Source organism: Macrobrachium nipponense, chromosome 11 (genome assembly GCF_015104395.2).
Source record: "Macrobrachium nipponense isolate FS-2020 chromosome 11, ASM1510439v2, whole genome shotgun sequence".
Taxonomy (NCBI): Eukaryota; Metazoa; Arthropoda; class Malacostraca; order Decapoda; family Palaemonidae; genus Macrobrachium; species Macrobrachium nipponense.
In genome coordinates this window covers 75,934,222-75,942,535 of record NC_061087.1, presented here as the reverse complement: position 1 = coordinate 75,942,535, position 8,314 = coordinate 75,934,222, and the positions used below count along the sequence as shown (strand labels likewise).

Below are 8,314 nucleotides of genomic sequence, written 5' to 3'. Positions count from 1 at the left end.
TTTCTGTGGAAAATTTACTTGATGTCGACGGATGATAAAGAAGGAGAAAATAGAAAATAATTTATTTGAAAAAAAATAGTAATATATATATATTCCTCCAAGCTCTTCCCAAAAAAATGACCTGTCGATAAAATCGGGGTAGGTGGGGGGGGGGGGGGCGGGCAAGTGGTTTGTGATTTATTCTTGCAAATGCTTCACAAAGGATTTAGGAACTAATTACCTTCGGCAATGTTTCTGGCATCATATCAGTTAGCAATGCTTTCCGTGGTTTCACATAATTCAAAACTAAAATCTTGTTACCAAATAATTCTTTCATTAGATAATTCAAGCAACTATTCCATGTAGGGAAGCCACGTCATCAGAGAAGTTTTAAAGAAAAAATCAAAAGGAAGTCTATCCAAAGATAGCAGAAAAAATTATTATTACAGATGAGGCTGAATTATCTCAGAGTCGTAGTCAAGTCGATTTACTATAGATATCATCTTACATAAAATATACATCAAATTAGGAAATACCATAACTTCTTCACAGGTAGAACAAGAACAAAACTTAAAAATTCCTTTCAAAGCCTCTTTTATTTCATTTCACATTTAATTTCTAGTTTATGAGCAGAAAAAAACTAAATGGAAATTGATATTCCTTACGTAAATCACCAGACTTTTTACACTTACGCGGGTCTAATGCAGTGTAATTTCCTCTCCTCTAAAATAATGACGAACTTTCCTTAAGTTAAAGAAAATGTAGTAAGAGGATTTTGTCGATTGAGAAGATATTGCATGAGATATAGCTGCGAAGTCTTTGAACATTGTTGTTTCATATAACAGTGAACAAATAAATAGTAGATATAAAACGCAGAGACAGCCTCGAATATGTATAAGCCAAATTAAAATTTCTCAACAAATTTCCATCCTTCCACACAACAGCGAAATGCCTGTATCTTACTTGCTATAAACACAAGCATATACAAATTAGCATACATATTTATACACATACAAGAGTATATATGGGGTATATATACATATACACACATATATACATATATACACACATACACACACACACATAATATTATATATATATATAATATATAATAATTTATTATAATAATATATTATATTATAATATATAATATATATATATATATATATACACACCACACACCACACACACATCACCATTTACTATTATATATTTATAATATAATATTATAACATATAATATAATATTATATATATATATTTACTATATATCTTATATTAAATTAACTTTTGTTATAAATTAATAAATAAATACATTAAAAATAAATCGACATTAACCTAATTATTGTGACGCGCAAAACCATCTTCAACCGGAACATGCGAATGTGATTGATCTCGACGTATTCAAACGTCCTATTTTTAGCGAATAAATGGAATCCCCATTAGCAAAAAAGCTCCCCAGCCATTTACAGAAATGGACATCAGTTACACGTTTTGCACTGCCGTACCTGCCATCTGGTGCAATATTTATAGTTTCCCCTTCCAGCACCGAAGAGGAAAAAAATGGAGGAAAAAGTCTTCACTAAAGGGAAAGTCTCCTCTTCCGGGTTCATCAAATGAATAGTTTTCTTATAAGTTTGAAGCGAGGCAATAACAGCCAATGAGGTGGTTTCGTGTCTCGGAGTCGTTAATTAAGGGAATCCCATTCAGTCTAAGTCAGACGAAGTTAGAAAAATATATAATCTAAGTTACCAACTCGCATTACCTGAGAAAAGACTTCGGTCGAGGAAGCGATCTCCGGCATCTGTTTGATTTTTTGTTTCTTCGGCTTCTCTTGCGTCCACTGGTTCAGAAATGGTGTAAACATTATTGTTATTCGTCTTTATCTGCTCCTGCTGAAGTTGTACTATTTCACTACGATAGAGATATGAAATTATGTTTAAGAAGAAAAAGAAATTGGCTTTGCTTGTGATATTCACTCAAGCCTCAATTACAAAAAGAGGAAATTCCAAACCTCAGAGGGTCTTGATAAAATTCACTGATTAGTAATTCCCACGCATGTAGATGAGCGCATTATCAAACGAATGTTCCACGGAAGATAAATGATTCATGATTGGGAATGGTTTTCAATCCCATCAAATCGGGTTGCTTTACAATGAAGTAAAAAAATTAGTTGGTTCCAGTTTTGTTGGTCTAGCACTAATGCATTTCCACCTACAACGATCGGGTGAATGTGGTATGTACGCGTATTATATCCCCACACAAGGATATACACAATTATACATACACATGCAATATATATATATATTATATAATTATATATATATATATATATATATATATATATATATAATATATATATGTATATATATATAATATATATATATATATATATATATATATATATATAATATGATATGAATAGATATAAGATAACCGTATGTATATATTGTATATATATATATATATATATATATATATATATATTATATATATATATATATATTAACACACTAACACACACACATATATATATGTGTGTATAAGCAAGTTTCTTAGAAATCCCACCAGAACCGTGTTAATCTGAGCACTGTAATATGTACCTGTTAATTAGGCGAACGTGGTAGCCGCCACTAAGGTTAAAAGGGGCAAGTTACTGGCACCCTCATCCCAAAAGACTTACTGAGAACTGAAAGGCTAACAATGTCAGGTACTAAACCCTCTATAGTCAGAAAATGTGGTGGGGTGGGTGTGTGTGTGTGTGTGCGTGTGTGATCTTACGGCGAATAAACATAGATATTTCATTATATTTGTGTATGGTTAATAATCCCCTCGTCATTTTCAAATTCGTTCTCTCAACATTATGCGTGAGGGGTACACATCATTGGCAAACAAGAAAAGTATACTGACCTAGTGACTTGATTCCTAAGTCGGGCAGTCTCTTTCATGGAAGTTATTTTTTCTTGTAGTTGTTGATTCAAATGGCAAAAGAATAAGATTAATATCCATTACCTTATTAAAGAATAACTGACCGAGAAATAAACATCAGAGTTCGCTACAGAAACCCGAATGGCATACCGATTTGTTTGTTTACATACATATAATGAATCGATTTATTTCAGAATATCCAAATGTTCATAAACTGGGAAGATGTATTCATGTATTCGTTAAAAAGAATATGCGCCTGTGCGCCTTTGAGTGTTTGCGCGTTTATGTGTATGAGAGAGAGAGAGAGAGAGAGAGAGAGAGAGAGAGAGAGAGAGAGAGGCCTTTACACAGTCGAGGAATCTGGCTCAGTCAGTCACCACCGGGCTGGCGCTAGGGTTGGTTGTGGTGTCAATCGCCGCTCGTGAGCGGGGTCTCTCCCAAGGCAGTCGGACTGCGGTGAATTGCAATATTGTTATAAAGATCTCGCACCAAATTGATTCTCAAGGAGTTACTTGTCTCTCTGGGCAATATACTATCAAAGACACAACATTGGTCAAGCTAAACGAACAAAATATTTATCAAATTTCTTCAAGTTGTGAAAGTTTCCGCGCTGTAATTTTTCTTAAAAGTTTGCGATATGAACGTATCGGGCGATGTACAGCAACTAACAGTTTGGGTGATAATATGATATGAAAATTCAACTGACTCTTTTTACCAGAGAAATAACCCGTTCTCCAGTTCATTCTAAAATATCCTCGGTTTCGCTCCATACGCAGGTAAGCGAGGTCAGAATCATAAGTCACAATAGCTGGAATACAGAATTCTTTCCTTCCCTACCGGATGGATGAACATCATAATTAAACAACAAGGTCATTTTCCCGGCAGTCGCCTGTGACTGGTGACGCCCAATGACTGCTAATAATAGTATTTCAAAGTTCTGCCTCATATGAAAAGTTTCGTGAGAGAGACGTTGACAGAAGAAATCACTACTCCTTAAAGTTACAGGGTCATGTCAAGATTAGCGAACCCACCATTTTTCAAGTCAATATTATGCCACTTTGATTTATATTATTATATAATACTACATAGGTAAAATAATATATATATATATATATATATATATATATATATATATATATATATATATATATATATATATATATATATATATATATATATAATGAATCGAATGATGTGGGTTCGCTAATCCTGCATGATCCAAGTTATAGTTTGGTTTTGCTGTGGTTTGTATGTGTGTTTTATTATATATATATATATATATATATATATATATATATATATATATATATATAATATATATATTATATATATATATATATATATATATATATATATATATATATATTCTTGTTTCACCTGCTTTATCGCCCATTTTATCTGTACACAGACTTACAATTTCAGGGATGTAAGTAAAAAAATAAAATGTGGAAAGACATGCATATAAGTAAATGAGAGTGCACACTTTTGAAAGCAAGTCAGTGACAAGTATGACACTTTAATTTTGGTCTTCTGGTTATTAATGTTTGTAGAATAAAAAAGAACGTTGCTACACTTACGCTGAGTGGATACTTGGGGGTCCACGCAAGTGGAAATGTCTGGAAACATTCTCCTTTTTTGTTGAACCATTTTAAAGAAATTCAGACTTTAAGCGACTCGTCTTTAAAAGTCTGTAATATAATAAACAGACTGGACGTGCAGGTCGTATTTGTGCTGAATTTTGGCAGTCAAAAATAACAAAAAGAGAAAGAAAACCAAACTAATATACTTTCTTTTCATGTTGTCAACTGCCAATGAGAGAATTTTGAGCAAAAGTGCTTCCTACTAACGAATATTCATTTATAAACTAAACCAAATCGAAGAGAAAAAGTATAACTGCGATAATTGTGTCTTGTCACGTTTTCCCATAACATTTGTAATCCATTTACCATCGAGATAATCGACTTTTGAAGAGCAAATGTCTGCAGCCCGCGATTTCATCTTTCCATTATTGAAGAATTATTGAAGACCGATAATGCGAGAAACAAATAAATCTACTCTTTATTTTAAACAATTATCCCCCCCCCTTCTCTCTCTCTCTCTCTCTCTCTCTCTCTCTCTCTCTCTCTCTCTCTCTCTCTCTCTCTCTCTCGCTATATTAGGAAGTTATTATTTCAGTAGTAGAACGGGAAAACTTACTTAGAAATTCACCAAGTACTTTAGACACGAAAGCGAGCACGCAGGTAAATAGTTCATTGTTTGTGTGAGGAGAATGTTTATTTGAATGATACATATAGCTATGTATAAGTATCAAAGAATGAGGGAACTAGTATCACATTTCCAATTTATCACGTTTATTTTTACCAGTTTTAAAACTTAAGTAGGTGAAGGTACTTACGCATGCACGTAAATGATTTGAAACACCGACTCTGGGTGAAAAGAAAGGGACGTAAAATGACATCATTTATAAAAACAACTCACACTGAAAGTCTCCGAACCGCCTTCACAGTCGACCCGAGGGTGAAATATGAACGCTTCTACAACACCAAGACATACCCGAAAATTACGTTTTAACTCACCAAAGAAATTCGACTAACGAATCTCTTTGAAATTACGAGTCGTAATTCTGCCTCTGATGTTTACGCACGCTGCATTCACGGCGCATTTCCTTAGCAGAGCAATTATAGAAAAAGAAATCATTTATTTGTGCTGCCCCTGCTGCTTTGTAGGTCATGTAATTCAGTTCGGTCCGTCTGCCTGCTTTTGTTCTTCTTGTTTATTTGCCCTTGGTTCTTTGTTTGTTACAGATCATTTTGTTCCTTGAATGGTATTCTCCCTTGTTAAAGTGTGAACACCATTACCATGATAGACATTGCTCTATCAACTGTTCATCGAACAATTCATTTATGTACTGCTAATTTTATCACCATTACATAGGGTGGCTCCAGGTGATAGTTATTGCCTCATTCATTCACTCAGCACTGGGCGGAGAAAGCAGAATTATAACGACGGAAACATTATCAGTATTAAGGGTATTACCATTATTATCCTTACCTTGGGGTTCTAGAAAGTTGTAATGAACTGTCTTTTTTTTTTTTTTTTTCAGAAGTTGCTGCTGTGTAATTTCGCATTTTCTTGCGAGTTTAGTGCTCAGATTAGTTTTGGAATGAATGATGAAGTTTTAATAAGAACTTTGGGGAAATTCATATATTTTCAGTAGTGCTTTCGCCCGTGTAATAGGAAAAATGGGTTGGGCAAATATGACATGAAATTGTTGGTCACTTGTAGCTTTCCGGGTTTTTCCATTTTCAGTTATACTTCCGGCGCGTTTTTATGTACCCCTGCATATTAAACATATATATATATATATATATATATATATATATATATATATATATATATATATATATATTATATATATATATATCATATATATCATCTGCATGCTTAGAAATTACATGGCATAGACAATGTGCCAATGGTTTTTTAACTGCACATTTTATAGGAATAAGCAGATGTTACTTAGTCTGTCTGTCTCTCTCTCTCCTTCTCATCACCACCATCATCATCAAAAGTTATTCTCTTAATATCTTAATATTTTATCATTTCAAAAAAATCAGTATTGATCATTCGCTATACACACACTCTCTCTCTCTCTCTCTCTCTCTCTCTCTCTCTCTCTCTCTCTCTCTCTCTCTCTCTCTCAAACCAGCCCATGAATCTGTCTCTTGTACAGTTTACAATCGTGCAGGAGAACTATTTGTTGGAAAGAAAAGCAAATCGGCGCATTTTTTAAGCGGCAAAAATGCACGCACGACTCCGGTTTAGACCGAGACAGAGAGAGATTCATACCCTTAAGAACCAGAACTTAGCAATGCTCTCATTCTCTTTTCTGCATCTCCTACGACACCATCAATTCAGGAGTGATAAGAAACTTGCTGGGAGACTGACCATGAATCTCTCTGATGTCCTGCTTTGCATAGGATATCTTGGGATATCTGTGGGTGGAGGGTCTCCCTCCTTTCCTGGTTGTTTTATTTGATATTCTTTCTTTTATATTGTTTTGTGCAGCTGGTTAAATTCCAAGTAACTTATTCATGGAATTAATATTTTGCCTGTTATTATTATTATTATTATTATTATTATTATTTTATTATTATTATTATTATTATTATTATTATTATTATTATTATTATTATTATTATTATTTAGTAGATGAAACTAATTCATATGGAAGAAGCCCACATGGGCCAGTAACGTGAAATTAACGCTTCCAAATAATATGGTGTTCATCAGGAAAAAGCTAGAGGAGGTTTCTAAATATTCATCAGGAGTTGAAATTCTCTATAAGAAAACCAGTTAGCTGAATAAGAAAAGAAAATATCTTATTACATTCTTTCGTCTGTCGCTTTTGTTCTTTTCAAAATAAGTGAAATTACACTAAGCCCCACATCGGTGATTCTTGTTCGAATATGCAGTGGAAGATCATTTATTTATGATATACCTGAATTTTATCCAGTTGCAGTGAAACATAGCCTGTATATTGACAGTTTTTACGAGTGAACTCTTACCTAACGAAATTTTCATGATTATTATTCTCAACCACGTTCCTTTGTTCAACTGAACATATGCAATTGTGATAGAAGTGTTTCGTGTCAAGAAGACATTTGGAAACTCTGCATACGAAAATATCTAATGTTCCGTATGGATATAGCCGCCGTTCCGTCCCTCCCCCCCCCCCGCCCTCTTTCTTCTCTCTTCTCCTCTCTCGTCTCTCTCTCTCTCTCTCTCTCTCTCTCTCTGTCATATGGACATATTTCTGATCAAAAGCCTTATCCATATTAACATTGCTTACAAGAGAAACTGAATTTATTCACTCATTAACGAACAACAACATGTATTCAGGAGTGCGGCACACCAGTAGAAAGTAAATCAGAAGACTGAAATGCAAAGAAAACACAACGGAATGAAAAACCAAGACTTTCCACCTCACTTGTGATGAGTAACTAACAAACCAATATGCGACAACTTCATTGTCGCCTCGAGTGCAGGCTCTTAGTATGGAGAACCGTGTTTTCTTAATTAACTTCAGTGACCCTCGAGCATAACAAGGGCATTCCACAAGATTACCCGAAGGGCATATTAAACGCACTCTGAAGGATGGCTGTGTTGGGGATCATAATTTCCTTGCTTAGTCGTCGTACGAAAATCAATGTCACATCGATTGGCCCTGAAAGAACTCGGGCGACGCGACGATTGGAAGTTACTGGCTCCGGCGATCACATAAGGCCTCATGCCCGAGTCATTAAGTGCCATCTACGTGCCATTAGCTTACGCACAAATATGGGGCTACCGTAAGGATTTATATGCGGATAACGATATGATAACCCAGTATCGTTATCTCTAGCACC

General features: G+C 34.4%; 1 protein-coding gene across 2 annotated transcripts in view; it reads left to right on the top strand.

Annotated features, from left to right (window-relative positions):
* The first annotated feature begins 3,286 nt into the window (after nt 1-3,286).
* Nucleotides 3,287-8,314, top strand: part of LOC135206328 (carbonic anhydrase-related protein 10-like) — a 143,812-nt gene continuing 138,784 nt past the window's right edge. Inside the window, exon 1 of one of the 2 annotated variants that reach the window (XM_064237756.1) lies at nt 3,287-3,362. The gene's annotated coding sequence lies outside the window, so the exon portion shown is untranslated. Of the gene's footprint in view, nt 3,683-8,314 lie in introns of both variants that reach the window. The other variant, XM_064237750.1, reaches the window with a different exon arrangement.